This window comes from Callorhinus ursinus, unplaced genomic scaffold, assembly GCF_003265705.2.
Source record: "Callorhinus ursinus isolate GAN/ISIS: 27379988/994484 unplaced genomic scaffold, GSC_fseal_2.0 scaffold8, whole genome shotgun sequence".
Taxonomy (NCBI): Eukaryota; Metazoa; Chordata; class Mammalia; order Carnivora; family Otariidae; genus Callorhinus; species Callorhinus ursinus.
The window spans coordinates 14,764,536-14,791,073 of NW_027397070.1; the positions used below are offsets into that span (position 1 = coordinate 14,764,536).

The following is a 26,538-nucleotide window of genomic DNA, read 5'->3' on the forward strand; positions in this document are numbered from 1 at the left end:
TGAGCGAATGAATGGAAATGCCGGGCCACGACATCCGCCCCGAAACCTCTGAGTTCATATTGCTTCCAACTTGCATTTTCCGGGCTACAGCAGCTGGAGGTAAGAGTTGGTGGTCCTATTACCAGTATAGCGCATACTTTGTGCTCTTTCTTGCCTTTATCACTGCTAGGAGGCCTCTGCTGTGCTCCTTCAGGGTCTCACGGTTAAGTTCTGGGGGGCTGCGGGCAGCACGTCACAGGGCTTTACCACAAAACCTCGGTGGCTCTTAAGCCGGCAGCCGCCATCCGTTTCTCTAAAGCTCTGCCTTTGGTAATTTCTCAGATGGAGGCCTCTGTTGCTGACTGAAACCACCTGGGGCACCTCGCCAATGCTGTGAGTTTCCTTCAACGACTTGGGCCTGACTCCATAGGGAAGGCGTCACGAATAACGCCCGGAGAAGTCGGGGTGGAGATAAGCCAGGGGCTGGACCCCGGCTCTTTCCCTACCATCAACGCGGCATGGCTTCCTTCAGGTATCTTTTTGGTCCCCCATCTATTTTTGTTGTGAGGTCTTCGTGCTTACCGTGAGGAGTCTTAAAAATTAATAATAATAATAATAATAATAATAATAACGTCGGTCATCCATTTCATTAATCCCTACAGCATTTAGGAAGCAACTAAAGAATTCTGGGATGAGCAGTTCCCACGGAAGGAGGCCTATTAAAAACTATGCAAAGCGTTGTTGTCTTCTGACCGACTAAAACCCCGAGCCTCGAGCCTCCAGCCGCCTCACCACCTCCTTTGTAGTTTCCCGAGCATTTTGTGTCCTTCCTGCGCTGCCTGCGGCCGCCCCTGGCCACATGGGCGAACCGGCTTCAGGGCAGCCGCAAGACTTCACCGAGGTGAGTACAGAGGGTGTCCCTCCGCCCGGCCGGGCTGAGAAGGCGAACTCGCCCTCAGGGGCAGAGCAGCGGCCCTCGGAGGTGGGTGGGGGCCCGGGAAGGGAGCCCTCCGCGGCCCGGCGGCGCCGCCAGGCCCCGTGCTCCTGCGCGCCGGGAAGAGCGGATGCCCTGCCGTTTCGTACTTCCTTTCCTCTGAGCCGCGGCCCTCTCTCCGGCTCTGGCAAGGGCGGGAGTTTGGCGGCGAGCTTGGCAAGCATTTCACAAGACGGTAAAGGTTAAGGTACGGTAGAGGTTGTTTAGTGCAGGATTGTAAATATTTGTTAAAAGGTTTGTGGAGCTGCTGCTTTTGATATCTCTAATCCACCGAGACAGAAATAACTTCAAAGCCGTGCCTGGTCTGACTTGGTCCTCAACCAAAGGGAAAGATCAGCTCCTGCTAAAATATGTTTTCGCTCACGGCCAGGCAGCCTGCCTTAGCAGGCGTCCTGGAGTATGAATCATAATTTAATTGTCTTTGGGCACTTGCACACCTGCTCGGGGAACGTCAACAGGACAGGAGCGGAGCTGCATGAATAAATGTGAAGGAGCCTTTAGTTTACACCGTTCCATGCTGTCGCCAGCGGAACGAGAAGTGAGGCTTGTGTCTCTTCAAAAGGATGGGCCGAGCCAGCGCCTCTTCCCAGAGAACCCGGAGGCTTCACCACGGTGCCGCTCCGAGCGGTGGGGGAGCAATGACCTGCACCCTTGGGGGCTGCTCTAGAGATTTCACAGTAGGGATTTCCAAATTGTCCTGTGTGTTCTGGGCATCTGAGTTCCGGGGGTGAAGGAGAGGAGAGGGAACTGGAGGCTATTTTACAATTACAGGTGGGTTTTTGGAATTCTGGTAATTTTTTTTTTCATATTTCAGAGTTCTGTAAGCAATTACTGATGAATCCAACTTCTTAATTTTCTTCCATCTCCAAATCATACTCTTATTTTCATCTCATAGAGTCTCATTTGTTCTCCCAAAGCAATGAAGAACAGACAAGGGTGAATAGTACACATGTTGTCATCGATGGGGAGAAAACATTATATAAACTTTACTGTCTGACTAATGAACACTACAGAAAGTGGACAATTTTACATCTTCTATTCTTCCCCACCTTACTTTCTTAAATGTTTAATTACTACTGTTTCTATAGTCTTACCATGGATCATTGGCTACCAACAGGTATAAACTTTATTATGTTCGATGTCTAAATTGTTAACATCATGCAACTCAACAGCTGAAGAGGCTTTAGACACTTTGGAAGATCTCTGAGTGGGGGTCGGCTTCTTTCTCAAAGGAAGCTTCCTGGCTTTGACGTTGAGGTTTGAGGCCTGACCACAACCACAACCTCCCAGCCACTTTCACCAGAGGAATGCTGCTTTGGGAGACTCTCACAGTTATGCAGTGGAAAAAAGAACTGAGCCGGCAATAGAGCTCACTGGGGCAGGAGAAGGTCTAAAATCATGGACATCAATGTAGAGAGGTGTCTCATCAAGATTCATTGATTCTGACGGATTCATTAAATCTGTCAGATTTAAATGTTGCAGAGAGTTTGAGAAGAAAGGGATCTGATAAACATCTTTGTGATTTAACAAAAAGGAGGCTAATGAGTCAAAGGATAGTATAATCAGTATGTCAGGAGTTCAAGTTTGGAGAATAAGATCATCTGCTGGATTGCTCTAAAAGGATTTCATGAATGAAGTGAGGTCTAAACTGGTCTTTGAAGGATATACCTGGGGAATACATTCTGGGCAATATTCTCTAGTTGTGTATCTGAAGTGGTCGCACAGAGTAGCCGGCTGTCTACCAAATCTGTGTCCTCTTCTTATCGGACACTCCACTCCACCACATTTGATGCTGTTCTGTGACCCAGCTCTGATTTGAGCCCCTTCCAGGCCTGACCCATAAGAACCTCCCCTGTGCGATTCTCCATGTTTTCTTTCCTTTTGGAGTGACCCCGGAAGCCACATGTTAAAGATGGTGGGGCCATAGAAGGATCCTGAATCCCTGAATCATCACTTGGAGGAGAACCACATGCCAAGTGAGAATACCTGTGTTGGATTTTAAATGAGCAAGCAATAAACTGCTCTCATATTAAGGCAATGACATTTTGGTTTATCTATTATAGCAACTAGCATTATCGAGAAGTGAAAGACACATTTGAAGGATAAGAAACAGAGAGATGAGTCTGGCAGGAGGGCTGGAAATGGGAGTAATTGGAGAAAAGGTTGGAAGAGTGGGTGGTGGCCAGCTTATGGAGGACTTTAGTTCTAAGGGAAGCACTTGAATTTATAACATTATTCTTCACATTTGTAGTTCACATTAAAAAAAAATTCATGTTCATGATTTAATTTTTCTTTTACAATAGACCTATGAAGCACATATTAATATCACATTTTACAGGTGATGAAATTTAGGCTTTAAGCAATTACAGTTATGGAAATTATTCAAGCACAGAGAGAAGATTTGAACCCAGGGTGATGGATTCCAAGGCTAGCATTCTCTCCACTGTAACATACTTGATTTGTATGGCCAATCAAAAGTCAGAAACTATAGCAAAAAGTTTATGTGTTTAAGGCGGATTATTGTTTTAGGAGCAGCTTTAGGCTGAATTAGCAGAGCAGTGATTCTAATTAGTGAACTTCTGAGGTAAGCCAGGAGTAAAGAGATAAGAGCTTGAATGAAGATGGTGGCAGAGGAGAAGGAAAGGAAGGGTCAGGGTGAAGATTTGTAAAGGAAAAATTTACAGGACCTGGTGCCTGGGTGTGAGAGACAGAGTAAGGCGGGATGGTAAGGTTCAAATATGTCTTGGCAAGTCTGTAAAATGGGAGGAAAGGCCTCAGGGAATTAATTTGCATGGGTACTTCAATATTTCTGGGAAGGAAGACATCTGGGCCCCATGGAAGAATGGTGTTTACCCGTTCCCCAGGACTTGGTCTCAATCTGAGACAGGTAGAGAAGCAGAAGGCAGAAGTGGGTGAAGATGTCTTCATGAAAGATTTTTGTGAGATGTGGGGCCTCCGTCAGGCTGTTTCAAGGCCCAGGAAACAAAGTGGGACATGGCACTGGAATGAGAGCCCCTCTCACTCTTTTGTTGTAGAACCAGCATGGCACTGACCTATGAGGCCTGAAGCTGATGAGCATCTTTAGGCAGCTGGTGTGTTTTGCAGATTTGGGAGCCTGGGGACACCAACGGGACAAGAATGGCATCCCCATAGAAGGTGCCTGCAGCAGGGCAGTGGCTGTGCTCACGTGTGGGGAGCAGGTGCAGGCTTCTCATCTGCACATGTGACACGGGGCCTAGGCATCTCAGCAACACCTGGTTGGGGTGAGGGGAGGGTCCTGCAGGAGGGGACAATGGGTCAGCAAACTGAATTATAACCATTGATGTAGGTATTTGTCTCCAAAGGTTGGTGAGCCCTGGGGACATTTCGGATCCCAGTGGGACCCACACTGAGGATATAAATGTATAATTAAATGAGGAGACACCTTCCATGAACAAGATAGGATCATTTAAGGATTGAGACCTGAACAACAAAAAAAGAGCTTATTCATACAAATGTAACTTAATCCGTACCCCTTTTAAGCTTCTTATTGTGCCTTGTTACTTGATGGGACTTGGTCTGGCAGCGTCCTTGGTGTTTTAAGAGGTTATATTTTCAGAAAATAAGGGAATTTTTTTTTTATTTGAATGTTTCAAAACGCTTTTCATGGTACGCAAAGAAAGCCACTTGATTAAAGCATTTGTAGTTTACATTAAATCCTTTCCTTCTTTCCAAAGAATTCAAGGATCTGGCACAAACTAAAAGGGTTAACCTACACCTGGCCCTTTCACTGTGTCATTTCACCAGTAGTGAATATTGTGGGTAACGTCCAAAATATGAGTTTTCATGTAAGCATTTGGTAATTGCCCCCCACGCCCCTCTGCACCCCACCCCCTGCCGCATATACCTCCCGATGTAAATATGTTACTCATCTGTCAAGTACTGTGTGGTGATGAAGCAAATTGATGGTTTTGTCTCCCCTCCATTAGTAAAGAGGGAGACAACCTGCAGAGACTAAGCTTCTCCTCATTAATCTGCTCATTGTGCCCCCCCCAACCCCGTTCTTGCAAAACCCACTAACTAGAAGCCACCTGGTGATGGTTCTGCATTTGTCTGCTCCTTCTCTGGAGCATTTGAGATGCAAATGGAAAGGCTGGCTATTTAAACACACAAAACCCATGTATACTTTGAGTTAGGATGAGCCCATCCTAAGCCACACGCTATTATATTTCTTGCTTTGAGTGTCATTACCGCAGGCTTCCGCCTCGCTCTCATTTGTCATCCTCTGCAAATAAATAACTCCCAGGGGAGAGAGAAGCGGCGCTGCACCTTCTTGTCCCCTCTAAGCAGCCCAGCTTATTTTGACAGATTGCTCCATTAGAGCAAGTCTATTTACTTAAAAACAGACTGCCAGACTTCTCTAAACAACAGCGGGAGAAGGACAATGCTGTTCCTTGTTCTCTGCCCAGCTATTCTCCACATTGTTTCAAATTTTTTATATCTTGGACCAGAGGGTGGAGGCATGAAGCCAATGCTGCCACGTTTTCAGCAGTAGATGTTTCTGGCACTCTGGGTGTTGTGGAGTCCCTGTGCTACAGCACGGGGGGTGTGCGTGTGTGTGCGTGTGTGTGTGTGTGTGTGTGTGTGTGTGTGTATTTTTAGGCAAGAATGCAAAGCAAACTAAAATGGTGAAGGAAATGTGTTGGCAGAGCATGTTACACCGTCCTAATTCAACAACAGCTGAAGAATAATGTAATTTTTGCCCATTTGTTTTATCTTTTGCATAATATGCTTTAAGGCAAAGTTAGCACAAATGATTAGTTTGTTCATCAAGTATTTATTATTTCTTTTTTATTATGTTCAATTAGTCAGCATATAGCACATCATTAGTTTTTGATGTCATGTTCAGCGATTCATTAGTTGCATATAACACCCAGTGCTCATCACCACACGAGCCCTCCTTAATACCCATTACCTGGTTACTCCATCTCCCCACCCCCTCCCTTCTGTAACCCTCAGTTTGGTTCCCAAAGTCCAGAGTATCTCATGGTTTGTCTCCCTCTCTGATTTCTTCCCATTCAGTTTTCCCTCCCTTCCCCTATAGTCCTCCACACTATTCCTTATGTTCCATATATGAATGAAACCATATGACAAATTGTCTTTTTCTCCTTGACTTATTTCACTTAGCCTAATCCCCTCCAGTTCCATCCACATTGATGCAAATGGTGGGTATTATCCTTTCTGATGGCTGAGTAATATTCCATAGTAAATATGAACCACATCTTCTTTATCCATTCATGTGTTGAAGGGCATCTCGGCTCCTTCCACAGTTTGGTTATTGTGGACATTGCTGCTATGAACATTGGGGTGCATGTGGCCCTTCTTTTCACTACATCTGTATCTTTGGGATAAATACCTAGTAGTGCAATTGCTGGGTCGTAGGGTAGCTCTATTTTTAATGTCTTGAGGAACCTCCATACCATTTTCCAGAGTGGCTATACCAGCTTGCATTCCCACCAACAGTGTAAGAGGGTTCCCCTTTCTCCACATCCTCGCCAACACTTGTTTCCTGTTTTGTTAATTTTTGCCATTCTAACTGGTGTAAGGTGGTATCTCATTGTGGTTTTGATTTGTATTTCCCTGATGGCCAGTGATGTGGAGCATTTTTTCATGTGTATGTTAGCCATTTGTATGTCTTCTTTGGAGAAGTGTCTGTTCATGTCTTCTGCCCATTTATTGACTGGATTATTTGTTTTTTGGCTGTTGAGTTGGAGAAGTTCTTTATAGATCTTGGATACCAGCCCTTTAAGTATTTATTGAGTGCCTAAGGTGTGTCAGGCACTGTACTAGGTAGTGAACAAAATTTGATAAAAATCTTTGCTCTTATGAAGCTTTATTTTGGTGGGAAAAGACAGAAATACATAGCATATAAGGTGAAAACAATGCAGTTAAACAAAACCATAGGTTTTCACATATTTCATAAATCCATTTTGAAATAGCTAGCAATGCTGTATTATTTTACAGTTTATAAATAATTTTTTACATAGCAGGTTAAATCACAGTTTCATCTGCTTCAACTTCCACATCACCTCATCTTATCATTTCAATAACTCTGTGGCTATTGTTCTTTATTCTATTCACAAATGGTGAAATAGTGGATTATAGAAGCCCAAGATCACAAACTCCCCTTACACTCAGGTACTCAGATAGAACAACTAGTATAGAAACCCAAACCTGTGGATCCAATGAGTTGCTGAATTTTTGAAATAGTACTGTTAAGAACCTAAAAACTCAAGGTTAAGAGTTGCTTTGTCAGGTTTTGTGTGGAGATTCATAAATTATGCTTTTGTTACTTTCCCTTTCAGATGTCACCTCTAAAAGTGACATAGAGCTAAGAAACCCTGGGAGTGGAACAGGATACAGAGGGGAACCAGCACCATGCCTGTCTGACCCACAGGGAAGGGTGGTGAAAAGACACGTTTAGACTTTCCATAGCGGAGTCTGAGCTCCATCTGTGACTTGAGCTGAACTGCAGTTTACAGGAGAGCATCTAGCATAGTCTGGGTTCTACCAGCTCTAGAAACTAAAAACCCAAAGCTCCATACAGAGGCGAAGTTTTACGCTGAGGAGAAACTAATAAGAGTAGAATCCAAATTGAGAATAGAAAGAATGATGGCAAAGGAATGAGAAATTTTGATGAAAATGGGAGAGGGGAGCAGAGGAGGCACATCCCAGAAAGCTCAAGGCGGTGCATTTATTTCTTCTAAAACAACAGAAGAAGGAACTCTACATGAAACTACAAAAGCTACCAACTCATCCCTGCTTCCTAAAAGTTCAGTAAAATTCATCAGTCTGAAAAATGAGCACCAGAAAAAGGCTGTGAGTGAAATAATACAAAGTTATTCAAAGAAGGAGACTAAGAAGTAGAATAATGGCCTCATTCAGTGAAACATTCTAGAAAAATATACCCACAGAGCGGATGACAAATAGAAGCCAACGTTTCAAAACAAGATAAAGAAAATTGATAGAAATTATTAAAGCACAACAGAAATCAGAATAAGAAAAACTCAGGAGTGATATAATTGCAGAAAAGGAACATTACATGGGAAATAGCATAACTTTCAAAAGTACAAAAGTAAAAATAAAAGAAAAATTTCAGAAGTGACAAAATTAGGAGGAAAACAAAAAACAAACAAAAAACAAACACAATGGATACTGTTCTAGAGAAACAGAATAGGGAAAGGGAAAAAAAATTTGAAGATCAATCAGAAATGAAGAGAGAGGATTTGAGAGCAAGTGACAGATAAAAGGATAAGTAAAGAAGGCCTAATACACATATGATAGGAATTCTCAAAGAAGGAAACCAAGTAAACAAAAAAGTAAACAAAAACTAAAATCTGTAACTCAAGAAAACTTCCTTGAAGTAAAAGATGATTTCCAGCCTTAGATTAAAAGGGAAAATACTTGGGAAAACTGACCCCAAAAAAGACCATCATTGATACATAGTCTAAGAAGCATATTGAATTTGAAAGAATGAAAGACAAATATCCTTGGGGTATCTAGGCTAAAAGATAATTCATGTGTTAGGGAGAGGAAATCGGTTTTCATCAGACTCTTCAAGAGCAATGTATTATGCCAGAAAACAATGGAATAAGATAATTAAGATACTCAAGGAAAGAAAATGTAAGCTAAGGAGTGTTTAATACAGCTAAACTTATCTTCAAATGCAAGAGTGGAGACCTGTTGTCATGACCATAATTTAAGAGGCATTGGCCCTGTGAGTTCTTCCTGAGAAAGCTACTAGAGAATGTGTCTTAGACAACCACAATGTCCAGAGAGGCAGTGGCATGAGGATTGGTGGATGTTACCAGAAGATATATGCTCCACTAAAATAGGAAAAAAACCCAGGAAGAAGGATGGAATTCACAAAACAGGATCCAATACAAAAAAGGTGAAACAGAATAACCTGACATTTCTCCAATGTGGAACACTGTCTTTGAAAGAGACATTTTACAGAGCTGTTGGAGAGTGTGGGAAATGTAGTCAGCTGGTCAAAGGAAACGAAGCGAATAAAAAAAAATAAGACAGTTATTAATTCCAGGAAAAACAGATAGTTGTACAAAAAATCAAGTATAATCACAGTATTTTACTTGACATAGTAGGTTAATTGAATAATATATAGTCATAATGGGAACAGTGATTAGAGATATAATCTAAAAAGTAGGATATGCTATATTTGGAGAATAGTGAAAGGGAAGAGATGGTATGATTGAATTCATATCCTAATCCACCATAGTAAAAAGTCAAAGGCTACTGAGTCAAGTAATGAGATTATATTGTACATATTATTTGGAAATAGGGAGGTGAATATGGAGAAGAAACAGTAAAATAATTAGAAGACATTGCTTCTGGGGAAAAGGATGAGGAGGATAGGTGGACAAGAGACTCTTGGTTATAAGACTTTTTGTCCTATTTGGCTTTTTTAAAAAAGATTTTATTTATTTGAGAGAGAGAGCGCGCGCACAAGCGAGCAAGCGAGCGTGAGCAGGGGGAGGGCAAAGGGAGAGGGAAGGAATCTCAAGCCGACTTGTGCTCAGCACCAAGCCCATGTGGGGCTCGGTCTCACCACCCATGAGATCATGACCTGAGTGGAAACCAAGAGTTGGAGGCTTAACTGACTGAGCCACCCAGGTGCCCCCCTCTTTGGCTTTTTAAAACCAATTTACATATAATCTTTGATAACAAACGAAAAATAAACAAAAACTGACAAAGAACCCATAGCATCAACAGAGCCTTGGCCTTTAGACCAAACCAATCACTGCCCATCCACGTGCCCTTTGGGCCTTGTCTCCTGGTGACCAGCCATTTCTTCATGGGCTTTGTCCTCACTCTGACTCCCCCATCCTTTGCTTCTAGGATAGGGACCCCTCCAGTTTCCTCAAAGTCTGAATAAGAAGCACTCATCACAGAATGTGAGGGTTGGAAATGCCCATTAGAGACCATGCTTCACACTTCTTTCTGTTTTCCTGACGAAGGAATCCAGCTGATGGTGAGTGAATGACTGGCCCAAAGGGGTTCAGCTTCTGCATGAATTGAATCCTGGGTCTCCTGACTCAGTGATGGGTGTTCCTTCCACTGTTACAAAGTGCTCCGTTCTGTGAATTTATTCTGATCCGTGTGAACCTCGCTCCACACTGCTGACGCGCGGTGTCCTGCATCTCCCGCTGCTGGCTCACCTAGGTTCTGTTGGAGCGTTACTGGAATTGCCCTCGAGGTGTTTGGCTTGTTGGGGGAGTCCTGTGCACCTTACCCTGCCCTCTGCTTCCCTCTGCTGGTGACAGATGGTCTTTGCCGTTCACCCTTCCAAATGGCCTAACCGGCCTCTAAAATATGTTACATTTGGCACTTTCTGACACTACGTCTCAGTGAGGAGAATCCTTTGCTTCAGGGTGTGATTGTGCCGTCTGACCTGTGCCAACCTGTGACCAGTCCTATCTGTTCTAGGCCCTTGCTTGCTGCTTCAACCGTGATCCTTGAACTAACCAGATAGGCTACCTGGGAGCTTGTTAGAAATGCAGAATCTTGGGCCTCACTCCACATTTACTGAATCAGAATCTGCAGTTTTACTAGATTCCCTTTCAAATGCACATGAAAGTTTGAGAAGTGCTGCTCTCGATGGAACTCAACTACACTTTGGGAAAAAAATCAGGATCAATCATATCTACTTGGTAATTATCTTTGATCACTCTGACACCTGTCCTAGCCCTGTCCCTTGGTCATGATGAATTCTGGCCCAAATGCTTTTTTCTGCTCAGTTTCAGCCAGGAGGGCTGCCTACACTAACAAAACAGGAAATAGCACACATGGAATTCTAAATTTTAAAAATCCACTAAGTTAAAATTGACTTAATCCACTAAATTAAATGGTGGAAAGGCATAGCACGTGAATTGTGGGACAGTATTTTAATCCTTCTACATATTTTTCTCTTTGCCTCCCACAATTGTTAATAGAAGTGCTACATTTTGGCTTTGAAGATAGACTAAAATTATTCTATAAGAGATCTATTTTGTTTATAATTTATAAAATCTCTCTCTATAATTACAATGGGTATTTAGGAAACATTAATCCAGGGGTTTTACAGAATGCTAGAAATGCATCATGTTACTAACTGAAGTGTCTCCATGTTCTCCTGCACAACTTCATTCATTCTCAGGTATTCACTCAGCAAAGCGCCCCCTGTGACTCAGGCACTGTCTTAGGTGCTGAGAATTCAGGACAGATCTGGTTCCTTCATTCATCCATCTTCCAGTCTAATGCAGGAGACTTAGCCATTAGACAAATTATGATTTAATAGCAATCGTATCAAGTGCCTAAAGAGAAAGTGTAGGGTGATGGAAGATCAGGTGGGCTTCCAGGAAAAGATGACACAAATGATTTTGGAGTTGGTGAGGGGCTGGGTGGGGGATAGGCATTTTAGGCAGAGGAGGTCCTGAGAGGGGCAGGAACTGAGTGGGAGCACCAGAAAGGTGACCGTGGCTGCAGCACAAAGATGGAGAAGGAGGCCCCTTGAGAGGGAGCCTGTGAGCTATGTCAAGGCTAAACCTGCAGGTTCAGTAGGATCTGGAACTTCCTGGTGATTTATCATGAGAACAAAGGGAGCCATTGGAGAGTTGAACACCAGGGAGTGACATGACATCATTCTTGTCATTCATACAAACATGCTCCTGTTCAAGCAGGTTGAAGCTAACCTGGAATCTCTGGGCCCTGGTGCCATTTGGGGAATACCTGTCTTTGATTTAAGTGTAGTCTCTGAGCCTTTGGAGTGGTTCATCACTCTCCTTCTCATCACAGTGTGGTGACCTCTTGCAGGGAGCTAAACTGCTTAGGCCAGGGTTCTAGGACAGACCGTATCCCACCGCACCCGGTGAGATGAGAAAGGACACCCAGCTCTCCTCCTTCACTTCCCATGAGCGCAGGACTATAGCTTCTGGCTACCCATATTTCATCGACTCCCTGAATTAGGTCCTTTGAAGAAAGGACCCACCCCCGCTGCCAGCCCCCTGCTCCAAAACTTTAGTGAATAGATTAGTGTAACCTCTTTAAAGTTCTTTCCCCATAATGTATTCTGACTCCATATCAAATGATGCTTATTCTGTGAAAATAAGCCTCTGGTTTATAAAAGTTAAGGATAGTTTTCTCTTGGCTTAAAGTAGACACTGGTGCCAGTTCATCCCTGGGTAGAATTCCTGGAAAGGAAGTTCAAAGGGAAAGCTCTGCTTTGACAAGAAGAATCTTGAAAGTATGATTTTGCTGAAAAAAATTTACTGCAGGAGGAAGTACTCATACTATTCTAGAAGGAACAGGTGGGTTATTTAGAAACCCTGAAAACTGACTAGCAGGTCAGTCTGATTTTATAACTTTCAGCGGGGTAGAGGAAAGATGACATTAATTTATTATTGGAAATGGAATTTACTTTTAAAATAATTACATGGAGATTGTGAGAAAGAGACATCAAGATAAAGTTGGTACATCAGAAAGATTTTACTCTAAGTTTTATTTTCTTTGGTTCTGTATTGTTATCACTGAATAATTATTTAGTGAAATACATTATTTAATATTTCTTAACATACATATTTTTCATAAGTAATACCAACATGGAGTGCTTAACATCTGTCTTTGTCCTAAGCCCCATTGGACAGCTAAGCTCAGTTTGCAATAGGCCAAACAGATGGGCCACTTGAGCTTGTGGCTGGTGGTAGTAGATCTGGTCTTCAGACATGTCCCAAGAAACCTGGAAGAATCAGTCTTGGAAGGAAAACCAAAGTGGGTGTGTGGTTCCTAAAAGAAATTTCTCCAAATTCACATTTAGCATGACCCTGATGACACCAGTACCTACCAATAATATGATTTTACAATCTTAGTCTGCTACCAGTATTTCAAAGGATGCTGTAAAATCCTCAGACCTGGCTGATTGTACACTGATTTATATATTTCTATTTGCACCAACATAAGCACATGTAGTATAACACACTGAGAGATTTTGGAGTGAAATCAGGCAATCAGTCAGACAAGGTTATAACTCCAAGAATTCTGAGTAACCAGTGAGTGTCCTGGCTCTTTTAGAACTTTCTCTGAGCCATCAATAGAGCAGGAGAGTTTGAGGATGATTTAGCCCTCAGATGAAACCTATTCAAGTCAATTTCTAGAAAAAATATGCTGCTTCTCAGGGAGCTGTCATTTCTGTCCATATTTCCTTTTTACCCACCAATCTTCCTTGAACCAGACCAACAAATATGGGACTAAGAGTGCAGAACCATGTTCTGAGGACCAGCATTTATCAGGTGAAATTCTGGGGGGGGGGCAGTATTTGGGTGCCATCAAAATCAATAAGGGCATTGTCAGTGGAACAGAAATGTTTTCCCTACAGGCAGATATCTAAGGGATCTCATACTGTTACTTCTTGGAAAAAATAATAAATACAGTAAGATAAGTGATTTTCTTTAGATGTTCTTAATGCTTTTTCCTGTGAGAGTTCTCTTTGTGACTTTTTCTGTGTTTGCTGTTTTGTGCTTTTATGTACAAGAGAAAAAAGTGTTTCCATTATGACTAGTGGCAAAAGTCAGCCAGGCTGGAGGTCTGTGCCTTTGCTGTAACGGTCACTTCCTTACAGCAAAGTGCTTATTGGGGGCGGGGGGGGGGCAGGTGTTTGCAGAATGGATCAAATTGGGTGTGGTTAAAAAGAAAACCATGGGCAAAGAAATTGGCTGTATTGAGTGAATTTAAAATGTCCTATTTTCTGCAGGGGCCCATATAAAACACTGACTTCTTAGAGCCATGTTCATAGGCTCATTAAAGCCTGCAGGTGGCAAAAATCTCCAGAATTTATTGTCCTATTTCTCACTCCATCCTTGCCCCAGTTGGGCTTAGGAACTTACACTACCCTGGTCATGAAGGAGAGAAAGTGAAGTGAGGGGGAGAGAATCACAGTTAGAATGACAGCTTTAACTTCGAAGAGACAAGAGTCAATGAAGTAGAAATAAAGGTTCAAGGGCTAAAATAACATCAGCTTGGGAAAAATAAAGAGATGTAAATTTTTGCATCTCCCAGTCTCAGTACATAATCTATGAAATATGTATCTGCTTAGTCCCTGAACAGGGCACAGCAGGATCTGCACCACAGATCTCCCCAAGAGCTCTTCTATGTGGGTAGCTTCAAAACCATCCTGGTGAGTTTCCCAAAACAAAATGATCGCCGAAGGTCACCAGTATTTACCTTCAGAAGTATGAAGGCTAGCAGGTCCTCACTGGCTGTTCCTTGGCTAAAAAAAGTTCTTCATCTGGCATTGGCCAGTTTTGAAATGCTTAACTCTGACTTGTTAAATGCATATGGCATGCCTGGTTCTATGTAACTCTGGGATACAGCTACACATAGAAATGTGGTCCAGTCCTACCCAGGAAGAGCTTACATTCTCGTCAGAGAAGTAAGACACATACATATTGAGAAAATAAGGGATAGAAAATCTCATTGTGGTGCAACTGAGTAATGATAACATTTATTAAGAACCTACTATCTACCAGCTTCTATACTAATCACTCTATGTCTATTAACTCATTTATCTTGACACAAGTTCTAGAGGGTAGGAGCAATAATCATCTCCATTTACAGAAGACAAAATGGAGACACAGACGGTTAATACCATTACCAGACTCTAAGGGACTGAACTAGCATTCAAAACGGCCAGTCTGGTTCCAGTGCTTGAGCTCTAACCTCCAAGATTTACTATCTGCCAGAATTAGAAGGGAGTAAAACATGGACTGATGTCATTTGGGTGGGTTTTTTTTAAGAAAAAGCAGGGTTTGAGCTGGGTCCAGAAATATGAGTAGACAGATGTAAAATACCAGAGGCAGGAGCTGGAAGGTCTTTCCAGATAAAGGAACAGCATGAACATGTGTGGGCTCCAGGCAAAATGATCAGAGGGACAGTAGGGAGACACACCTACTTACAGGCCAGTGTGTTCCTGTGGAAAGAGAAGGGCTTCTGGAATTACACCCATTTTAGTTCAAGTTCTAGCTCAGTCACTCACTTGATCAAATTCCCTGAGCCTTGGTTTCTTCATTTGTCATTTGAGAGGAAATCATGCTCTCATCACAGGGTTATGAGTATTAGAGATTATATATATATATATATATATATATATATAGTCTCTAGTACAGAAACTGTCATAGTGTAGGTGCCCAATAAAAGGAAGCTATCATATTATTTTTAAAGCTGTATTAGAAGTGGGAACTCATATAAAACAGGGAGATAGGACCAGATTGTGGAAGGCCTTGCAACTTGGGAAGTGCAATCACAACCTTTGGGCCAGTGTTTTCCAAACAGGTGTATGACCTATTAAAGGGCAGGGATCAATATAGTGGGCAGCAATGAGTTCGTTTTACTTATTTTTTAATGAAATAGAGCTGGGATTGGAAATTTCAGAGTGTATCAGGTTAAGAAAGTATTGTTTCATCGTTCTCTTGATTCAGTTTGTGAATATTTTTGTCTATTTTATAAATGTGTGTGCAAGGTCAAGATATAAAAACCATTTTGTACAGTGGGGTCAAGTTAAAAAAATGTTTAAAAGCCACTGATTTATGTGGTGTCTTCCTCTACTGATTCCCGATGTTCTGATAGATAATAACTTGCCAAAAAGACCCTGGGCAATTTTGAAATGCATGACATTGTAGTACGTGTAGATTATAAACACGGCAGAGACTGCGTGGGGAGTTTATCTTGGCTTCATCCTGTGGGGCTGCAGAGGCACGAATGGTGACCTGTGCCAAACAACACGAGGAGAGAGGAGTTCCTTTGTAAGAGCCACACTTTACTGCTTTTGACCTCAAGAAGCCATGTGGTGAAACTTGTTCCAAACCTGGCTAACAACTTTTACAAGTCCTTCGGAAAATTTGTGTCATTCAAAACTTCCTAAAGAAAAAAAAGCAGGTGGCAAATAATCAATCTTATAGAAATACTATTTTGAATTTTGCTAAATGGAAGGAATTTTTCCCAAGGTGTCTTTTTTCCCCCATCAGCAGTACCTTCTAATCTAACCATTTGATATGTTGGGTCTGTAGAATTTCCTCATTCTTAGGAGTCAAGAGCTGGTGCTTGAATTTTTGTCAATGGCAACCAGGAAAGAAAAAAAGCAAAAATGAAGGGTGGAGAGCTGGAGAGGGGAATGCAATGGGTATCTAACAATTACTAGTGAACGATGTCAGCCTATAAGAACCCTGTCCCAAATGGCTTCATAAGCGAGAGTCCTCTTTGCTTTACCACATATGATGTTGTTCTGTTCCCTCTGCCTTCAGTGTCCATCAGCCCCTCTTTTTCACTTATGTGGAAGCAGTCAGCCACAGTTCACATCTGACCTCTCCAAGGACCACAGTGACTTTGACCCAGCTTCTTCCAGGTGCATCCCAGGAGTGATGTTTCTGTTTTGAAGAGAGAAACTATTGCTATTTTCTAATTATTCTTGCCTTCCAGGAAGACATTCTGGTATCTCCCCTCTAGTTTCATATTCTTACCTTCCTGCTCTGCTTGTCCTTTGAAAACTATTCCCTTTTTCCCCCAGCAGTGATTTGAGAAATTGCTCTTCTGCACCCTGTGTCTTTATTTCATAACATATATTCTTCCCCAGGCTCTCTAGTAATTATTTTGACCTTAGAGTTTTCTGGAGGACAGTGAATTCCTATATTGCCCAAGCCCCGCTTCTACCTACCAGACTGATTCTGTTCTCTTTTTGCTTAAGGCCAGGAAATTGTCTCTTCACAATTTGTCTCTTGACAATATTTTTTTTTAATTAAAATCTACATAAAGAAACTCTCCACTTCCAGAATAACTGCCTACTTCCTGAATGTTTACTCACTTCCCCTTCTTCTGAGACATTTTCTAATACTACTTTTTAATAAGTAAAAATGTGCACTGAATTCCCAAGACCCCAGCTACACCCATGAAGGACCAAAGACAAAAGGACAATGAAGCACATGAGTTGTTAAGTTTAGTAGTGACCTGGGTCCCAAGAAGACTGAACATTTGCAGGTATTTTATTTAACCACTTGACAATAGACACTGTCTTTTACTTATTTTTATTTTTATTTTTTAAAAGATTTTGTTTATTTATTTGACAGAGAAAGAGAGAGAGAGAGAGAAACAGGCTTCCCACTGAGCAGGGAGCATGATGTGGGGCTCAATCCCAGGACCCTGGGATCATGACCTGAGCTAAAGGCAGACACTCAACCAACTGAGCCACTCAGGCATCCCTAGACACTGTCTTTTAAATTTCTTGATCATGAAATCATTTTGTGTGAGTAATAGTATGAGGTAAAACATTTCTTGGTGAAAGGTATTTATCTTCCAACTTCTCCAAATATTGTTCTGTGGCATATTCAAACTGTTTTAGCTCTTTGATTTGAAGATGATAATGTAACAACATGTGGATTCCTCCAATCTGTATATTTTCATCAAAAGAATACAATCTATTGGAATAAGGTACTTTAAAGTTAGGAAAATTAGGATGAAACATTTCTCTTCTACTATTGTGATTTTAAACCAGGAAAAATGCGAGGCTCTATGTCCCTTCAGATGGGTTTCTCACTCTCACTGCAGTTGGCATTATAGTCCTTCTGGGTACGTTATCAGTACACTGTCACTATTGAATGTCCTCCACAGGCCTATATCGCACATGGTACTCTGCATACGTTCATCCCAACAAACTTGAAAGGTAGAGATTACTCATCAACATTTTCCTGATGAGAAGAGACTCAGCAAGGTTAGATGGCCTTTCTAGTGCCAAGAGCTAACTAATAAGCCATGGAGTAGACATATAAGCCAGATGCTTTGGTCTACTGAACCAGGACCTTTCCCATTGTTTATTGGTGCTTAATTCATCACTTTTGTATTTTTGGTACCCAGGTTGCACTGTCCAATATTGTAACCACTAGCCATAGGTGCCTGTTAAGTGCTTGAAATGTGGCCAGTCCAAATTGAGATGTGGATTTCAAAGACTTGGTATATAAAATGGATGTAACATTTTACTCATAATACTTTACATATTAGAAATTGAAATGCTAATAGTTTAGGTATATTAGGTTAAATATAGCTTATTGTTATTATTTTAAGCATATTATTTAAAATTAGTGTCACCTGTTTCTTTTTCACTTTTTAATGTGACTACTGGAAATTTTAAAATTACTTTTGCCGCCTGAATTATATTTCTCTCAGACAGTACTATACTGATCTCAGTAGAAGAGAGAATTGATCAACTTTATTATTCCCTGTGTCCCCCAAGTTAGTTGACTTTGTTAATTACTGCTATGTCCCAGACTGGCGAACATGGCATGGGCCACTCTCCTGCACTCGTATGGGCCATTCCTTCTCTGCTTAGGGAGTCTGAGTCTTGTAGGGATCCTTGCCAGAGGCTCATCCCTTCAGCTTTTGGCTCGCACTCAGACATCCCATTTTCTTGACTGGCTGGATGCCAGCCTGTCAGTCTGTTGCTGTGTTGCTCTGCCTCTCAGCCACTGGCAGATCCTTGTAAGACAGTCCCTGGGGAACTTTTGGCCCTAAAAATCTGGGCTGAAGTCCCTGGAGTCTTTAGAAATGGTGCCAGAAGCCCCAGGTGAGCAGTGTGGAAAAATGGAAATATCTTCTATCACTCATCCAAATTCTGTACACGGACATCTGACTCACTCTACTTCCCATCTCAACACCCACTTGGCTTGACTTAAAATTCACATCATTCATGCTTGTTGTCTTACAAATATTGAGTAAACTTTTCAGATGCCCAACTTTTCAGATCCTGGGTTAGGAGTGCCTTTGGATGATGAGTAAAGCAGAAAATGTAAAAATAATGGGTTATTTCACTGGTCAGAATGGCTACTTCTGTCAAATCTTTTTTTTTTTAAACCAAATGTAATTCTCATCATATGTACTTAATTTGTTCTATTACACATTTATTTATTCATTCATTAAGGTAGCATTTACCACGCAGTAGGCACTTCAGGGTACCCAAAGGATATGGGTTCCCTCTCCTTAAAGTACTCTTGCAAGCCACCTGTGCAAATGGACACAATGTTTGGTTAAATGTGAATTTCTATTGGGGGATACCAACAGAGTACTCTTTGGAGCTTAGAGGGGAAAGAATCTCTGCTCCAGGATGACCAGGGGAAACCATTAAAAAGTGAGGTGTAGAGGCGTCTGGGTGGCTCAGTTGTTAAGCGTCTGCCTTCAGCTCAGGTCATGATCCCAGGGTCCTGGGATCGAGCCCTGCATCGGGCTCCCTCCTCCGTGGGAAACATGCTTCTCCCTCTCTCACTCCCCCTATTTGTGTTCCCTCTCTCGCTGCCTCCCTCTCTCTCTGTCAAATAAATAAATAAATACATAAAATCTTTTTAAAAAAAAACAAAAGGGAGGTGTAAAATCTGGGCTGAACTTTGAAAGATCAGAGAGTTCAAGAAAAAAGGAAGAGAATGTTTGGCTAATGGAAAGCGGTCAATAGTTGGGCTAGAATATGCTGTTCATGTATGGGGGCAACAGGAGCTGAGTTCAGGAAGGTAGGTAGGGATCAAATTAAATTTGGTTCTTCAGTGCTAGACTGAAGAGTATCTATCTCTCCATCTTCCCACTTTCTCCATAAATGATATTAAGGAAAGCATAAAGTAAATAAATTTTTAGAAACATATACAATGAAATAATAAAACATAATAAAAACTATCACACTAGGAGAACTATAAATTAAAATAGGAAGACAAGAACAGATGACATAGCAGAGTAAAAGCTCTGTGTATGAGCTTCCTTGTGGTCAAAGCAAAAAGGAAGGCAAGCTTGATTTTATAATTATTACTGTCTGTGAGGAAGACACTATCAGCTCTAAAAACTTTTCTTAGCATCAAATTTAAGATACATTTTTGACACGGGCTGAGCAGTGCATAGAAAATTCTTCACCTCCACGGATTTATTTTAATGCCCCTTATAAAAGCAGAGGGAAAACACTGGGGCTTTTCAGAGTGCAGTGTGCATACAATCACCTGAGGAACTAATCAAAATTCAGATCCTGAATCAGTAGGTCTGGGGTGGGCTTGCTGTCCTGCATCGCTAATAAGCTTCCACTGACAGCTACAGAGAGCACTTTGAGTAGGTCAGCTACTAGAGAAGTGTCTTAAAGCAGGGCATCAGAAAAAAAGATGCATATGATATTCATTTTATTCTAACTAAAGGTGCCGTCATTTAGCGATTTTTGATGTAGAGCCAGGGGTTTTTCTTTACAATGTGATCTGAATGAGGAAGGATTCTGGACTTCTACATTTTTGGAAATTTCCCAATTTTTTACAGTTGTCTAATATAAACCTAGCATGACAACAAGTTTTAGCACCTAATTTACTGAGCGTACCCAAAGCAATCAACTAAATTTTCACAGAAACAACTGATCTCTTTTCACCCCCATTTTGATCGCTTTATATAATATTTAATCCAATTGTAAATTATAATAACAAAAGTAACTGGTATAAATAGACTTGAGAGAAAACACAACTGAGCCCCGGCAAGCAAATAACTGGGGAGTCGGAAATGCCCAGATTTGCTAGCTGCTAGCATTCAGCTGGTCTTGGGCTTTCCTCGGTGCATTTTCAGAGGGAACAGGGAACATCTGTTAATCAGCAAGCTGGATAAGTGGAGGTCAGCTAGTGTGACTCCAAGAGAGCAGAGGCCAAGAATTCAGCTCTCAGATAATTAGGCCGGATAGAATAGATGAAGGCCTGGATGGGCAGCGTGTCCTCCAACCATATTCTTTAAATGTTTTATCTTGACTTGATGAGAGATGGACAGCAGCTAATTCAACACTGAGCAAGGCCTTGGAAGAGGCACAATCCAGGGAATCTTCTTTATTCAGGGTAGGGCTCAGTGAATGGTAGATACTGACTGAATGATTCTGGAAGGTCCAGGTTATCCAGAACAAGCCAATTTGTGGTGGTGTCAAGTCCTTGGAACTTCAGTCTCCACCTAAGAGCGGGTTTCCCTGGGGAGCCAGCTAAAGCTGTCGTGCCTAACCAGGGATGCACTGGGGCAGAATAGGACTAAATGTTTTCAGCACATAAGAAACAAAAGATCCATGCCTACGTGTATAAAGATCTCCTACATATAAATAAGAAGACATCAAATTCGATTGCTAAAGGAAAAAGGATTTGAACAGGTAATTTACTCAAGAAGTTCTTGGGAATGCGGATTAAAATAAACTCGGATTAACAAAAATTAAAAATCGTATAATGTGCAATGTTAGTTATGTGGATCAATGTGCATGCATACACTCCTGTGGTTATGTAATTTGATAAAGTCTTTTTGAAAGGTAATCTCACAGCATTCATTCAAAAAATATGTCTTGAGTGCTTCCTAGGTGCAGTGCTACTCTATGGGTTGGGGATGTAGCTGTAAAAACACAAAGTCCTGTTCTCGTAGTGGAGGGAGCTAGAAAATAAATCAATATACATCTTGGCTTAATAAAAGCTGAGAAGAAAACAAAGCAAAGTAAGGGACAAGAATGACAGAGGTGAGTGGGCTGCTATTTTATATAGGATAGACAGTAAGGTGACGTTTGACTCTTTGCATCTCTTAGAAAAACGACATATCTATACACAGAGGACTTGAAAGAGCTTCAAGACCTATTGTTTAGTGAAAATAGCAAGTTGCAGAACTGTATCTTGGGTATAATCCTTTTATGTTAAAAAGGTGTGTGTGTGTGCGCACATTCATGCGTGTATTTAAATAAATAAATACAAATAGTACACAGATACAATATGATAAATACCTAGAAGCGTGCACACAACCTCCCCAAACCTTTAGTCCTGGCTGTCTCTGGGGTTAAGTCTATCTGCATAGGCTGTGGTAGGAAAGAGGGAAATCCTATAGTATACCACATGAGTCTTTTTTTTTTAAGTAAAAAAAGAATAAAATACTGGAAAGACAATAACATTTGGGAAAAAGTACAAATTTAGTAGAAGATGACAATGATATTACAACATTTTTTTAACCAAGCATTTGGGGCTATGACCTTAAAACTATCAGCAAGCTTAGGAAAGGAGAGAGAGAAGTCAGACAGATGGTGGCTTGATGTCACAGAGGGAAGTTCAGGTGGAACCACAGTCCACACACAGGCACCCCCCACTCATCTGTGGTGAGGCCTTCAGCCACTTGTCCTCTCTAGCAGTCAGTTTCCTTGTCTGTAAAATGGGATAGCTACCTAGAGTAGTCACGCTAAATGAGTTGATTCACATGCAGTGTTGAGAACACTGTTTGGTACATAGTGAAGGTGCTTCATCAAGGTTAGTTATTAAATGGGTCCTCAGTTCCCCCAGGTTAGGGATGGCTTCACTGGAGGCAGGCAGCCCACCAGCCTCCTGTCAGCAGGAGGAAGGCACGACCCCCTGACTTGCTCTTTAGCTTCTGGGCACTTCTCAAGTATCTGTGAAGTTTGAAAAATAGAGTTCAGTGATTAATCAGAGTACAAAGGACTGACTGATGTGTGGCTTAGAGGTCAGGGAACAAGTGTGGAACCGGAGAGAGTCCCACACAATGGAGCTCAGATGTGGCTCCACCATTTAAGAGCCATCACCTTTGTTGGTTGAAAAGCAAACAGGTCTCCAGACTCCTGCTGGGACGCTATTGGCACTTATGGGTAGAGAGAAAACAACAGACAGGCCCTCTTTGCTTTGCTAACCTCTGCCTTCCTAAGCTGCACTACTGGCCCTCAGAAAATCAAGGAGGTTAGTTGTTTTTCTAGTTTTCTGGGAAATGGAAGTTTGCACACCTCAAAGTGAGCTATTCACTTTAAGATAAATTACGGGACACTTTTAAGTTTCCAGAAAGCAATTTGCAAATCCTGCCTCTTGTATTCTTTTTGTTGCAAATGGCAGGAGTGGGTGACACGTTTTAATTTTGCTGAGGACAGATGTGAAGGGGACCCTGCCTGGCCTCCTGTTAAGGGAGAGGAAACCCAGCATTTCCCAATATCCCACTGGACACCCCTTTTCTTACTGCTTCTCTAATACAGGTTCTCCCTTTTCCTTCCAGAATGTTGCCAGGTAAGCTGAGGTGGAGAAGGACCCTGCCAGGGTCACTGCAAGAAGAGCTTTGGGACAAAGCCAGGTACATTCACGGGACACTCAGTCACCCCAAGCCCTGACCTCGCAGGTCCCCTTGCGGAGCAGTAAGTGGTCACGCACCATTTGTCAAGCCAACCTCAGCAGCTTCTCTCCCCCTTAACCTTTCTCTTCCGTCTTCTTTCCATTCACATCCCTCTCTGCATTCAGTCAGCTCTTGTCTCCATTCTCCACCTGCCATTCAGTGTATTTCCCATCTTGTTCCGTGGAGCACACTCACCAACATTGTGTCCACAATTTTATGTTTATTTTAATATCCTTATGTGTGCTCAAAGTAGACATATCTACAAATGTTGTCTCAGATGAAAGAAGTTGTCATTTACCAAGTGAGAGCAGGCTTAGTCAGGTCACCACTTCCCCATAAAATTTTATTGACCGCTCTTTTTAAATGCTCCATAGCATCTTGGAGAAACAACATCTTTGGGGAATGAGCCATAATTTATTGGCAGAAATTAGCTTTGGTAAATACTTAAGTAGTCTCATGATGAGGGACCAAGCAAGATTTGTCTCTGTCCCTGAGTGTTTAAGAATTTAAGCATAAAAGCAGTAGAAACGTTCCTGGTGGATGGTGGCCCCAGAGCTTAAGTGTTTCTGACGATTCAGGGGAGTTTCTTTGGAGGGGAGTTTCTTTGGAGGTTTCTTGGCTAATGAGTGTTGTGACAGATGCTCATATATTCTGTTTTTGCCACTTAAATTTGCACATGGGACATGGTGGTCAGGTTATTAAGGGAGCAAAAGAGAGGCAGCTTTATGAAACTCATTTATTCTCCTTATCAGGACTGCTTCATTGTTTGTCAACTCAAAATATTAGTGAGGATTTAGGGAAATCATCTTGCTCTCTAATTAGATGAAATTGGAGGCTGATTGCTGCAGCTATAAATGACTTTGAGGTGTTACTAATTCAACTAAGTCTCAGATGCCCGCTTTTACAGCTAGTTGATATTATTCTAGTGGAGAAGGTTGAGGAGATTGGGGATGATTAAGAAAATTGGTTTTGCTCACAACCTAATGATAATACTTGAGAGTCATGTAAAAACAATAGCAATTTCTAAAGTCAAGATGGATCATCCAGCAAGGAACTCTTGCTACCCTGCTCCCTCCCAAGATTTGGATCATTAGGTGCTCAGCTATATGAGGAAGAAATAAATTACTGATTAGTGCTGTTAAGGCTAATTTTCTTGTCTAGCATTTAGGTGGACTTACCGGTCCCTGCCTCATCCTGGTGCCCTGCAGGATGCAAATACAGCAACATTAACAGTGTGGTCCCCTCACAGGGCTCCCAGATTGTCTCTCTCCAGGGTCCAGTGGTGGGGAAAAAGGCAATAATCTCCACATGGTGTCTCCACCTTTCTGGCATCAATAAAGCAAACTTCAATTCATCATCTCCATCCACACTGTGCCTAAATTGGTTTTCTAAATTTTCCAATGAAATTTGCCATCCAAGGAAGTATTGTGAAGGAAATGAGGATATGTATCCTCCAATCTGTTCCTTTGCTTTATATAATTTCCTCAGTATTTGTTTCCCTATAGGGATGTTGGCTTCCTTGGAGAGGAGGATCATTCTTTAATATCAGGCAATTGAAAGGAACTAGAAAACACACTGGTGATTTGTACCTATATAGAAGGTAAAAAAGATCAGCAAGTGCAAGGATGCTGCACAGATCAGACTCCGCACTCCCTCTGATAGATCAGGCCTGCTCACTTAAGGCAATTGACAGAAGAGTGTGGGCCAGCATGTTGAGGTCCATTTAATCAGAGCCCAGTCTAAGTGGGTCAACTCTAGGGCAGTCACAGATCCAAAGGGCTCTGCCAAGGCCCTAAAAGCCAAAGGGGTCCCTGACTTTCTAAAAGTGGAACAGACAGGGTTGGCCAATAACCAGGGACCAGTCCTCAAAATTAATTTCAAAGCCTCCAGGTTTATACTTGGCAACTCCAACTTTGATCAACGCCATTATGATACTGTATATGTGCCTTTGTGATAAAAAAAAAAAAGCTTCTCAACAGAGGGGTGATTTAAATAAAGCTTATTTTAAAAATGTTGGCCATAAGTGGCACTTAGATGTGAACTGCCTGGAGAGAGACATCAAATCCTAGAGGAAACAAAAGCAGGGCTTAAGAAGACATGTACTGCAGATTGGATCTTGTTCGAACGACCTAAATGTCAAAGGTAAAATGATTATGTACCTGCTCAAAAACGAGGAAGATCCATTTCCAGAATATATTAAGTTTAAAAAATGCACAAAGTGCTAAAATTGTATATAATATGTTACCTTTTGTGTATAACCAGGGCAGAAAATGAGGATATATATTCAATTTGCTTGTATTTGCACAAAGAAACCCTGGAAGGATAAACAAGGAACTAATAAAAGTGGAGGGATGGGGTGGATGGAGGCAGGAAGAGACCACAAATTCTCAGGGTGTGCCTTTATATTGCTTTGATTTCTAAGCCCAGTAAGTGTATTAATCAAGAAGAAAAAAAGCTAAAAGCCAAAAACGCGATGAGATATTTTTTGGGAAATTTACACGCAAATGGAATATTTGCTGGGAAAATGTAAAGCATGACAGCACTGTGATGTGGCAGAAAGGTCAGTGGCCTGAGAGACAGGGGACATGGGTTCAGGTCTCAGTTTCCGTTCTGCCACAGATTTCTTTGACATCATTTAACAGTGCATCCACAAACAAGCTTAATGTGTGATGCCAGTCATGTTTGTGATTAAATATGAAGAGACTGCCCGGAGCCTTCTGTTGAGCAAGATTTTAAGGCCTCATCCAGGTTTAGTAGAAAAAATTTCTTTAAATGATTGGTGATTTTTGCCATGTGTGTAGGATGGGAGCGTGGCAGCATGCAGGTCTTCTGTTTGTCCTTCCTGTGATTCTTTTTCCTCACCTGTAAGGTTAGAGGCTTAGACTAGAAGATCTTTAGTCTCCTTGTAGTTCTAAAATGTTCATAATAAATGGGGCATCTTCCAAAAAGCGAAATAAAAGAGGAAGATGGATGGGGAGGTGCCACAGAGGGCAGAGTTTGGTCACCTGTGGTTCTGTGGTTAGAGGTGGGAAAGATAACCTTAAGTGGGATGTAAGAAAAGCTAAGTTTCAGAAAAGTTCCATCCAACTGTGGGTGAAAAGACTTCTGGGACCCAGGCTAAAATGGCCTAGCATTTAGTACTTCCTAGTCATTCGGTGCAGTCATTTGCAAAGTCATTGCAAAGATGCAACACTTTCAGAGAATTTGCTGGAGGTGAGTCTTGGAATAGGACAGGCTTGAGAGCTTCTCTTCCCACTCCTTTCTGGAATATTATAACAACTGAACGAGAAAACTTGGAAGGCCCTGTGGTGCTCTGGGGAAGAACTGAACGACAGAAATGGAGAAGGACTCATCTCTCCTCAAAGATTATGGTG

General features: G+C 41.8%; 1 long non-coding RNA gene across 3 annotated transcripts in view; it reads left to right on the plus strand.

Annotated features, from left to right (window-relative positions):
* Nucleotides 1-666: 666 nt before the first annotated feature.
* Nucleotides 667-26,538, plus strand: part of LOC112821859 (uncharacterized) — a 31,208-nt gene continuing 5,336 nt past the window's right edge. Inside the window, exons 1-3 of one of the 3 annotated variants that reach the window (XR_003207568.2) lie at nucleotides 7,473-8,903; nucleotides 9,869-10,001; nucleotides 23,051-23,125. This is a non-coding gene — a long non-coding RNA (uncharacterized lncRNA). Of the gene's footprint in view, nucleotides 881-1,715; nucleotides 1,745-7,472; nucleotides 8,904-9,868; nucleotides 10,002-23,050; nucleotides 23,126-26,538 lie in introns of those variants that run through there. The other 2 variants (XR_012378972.1, XR_012378971.1) reach the window with 2 other exon arrangements.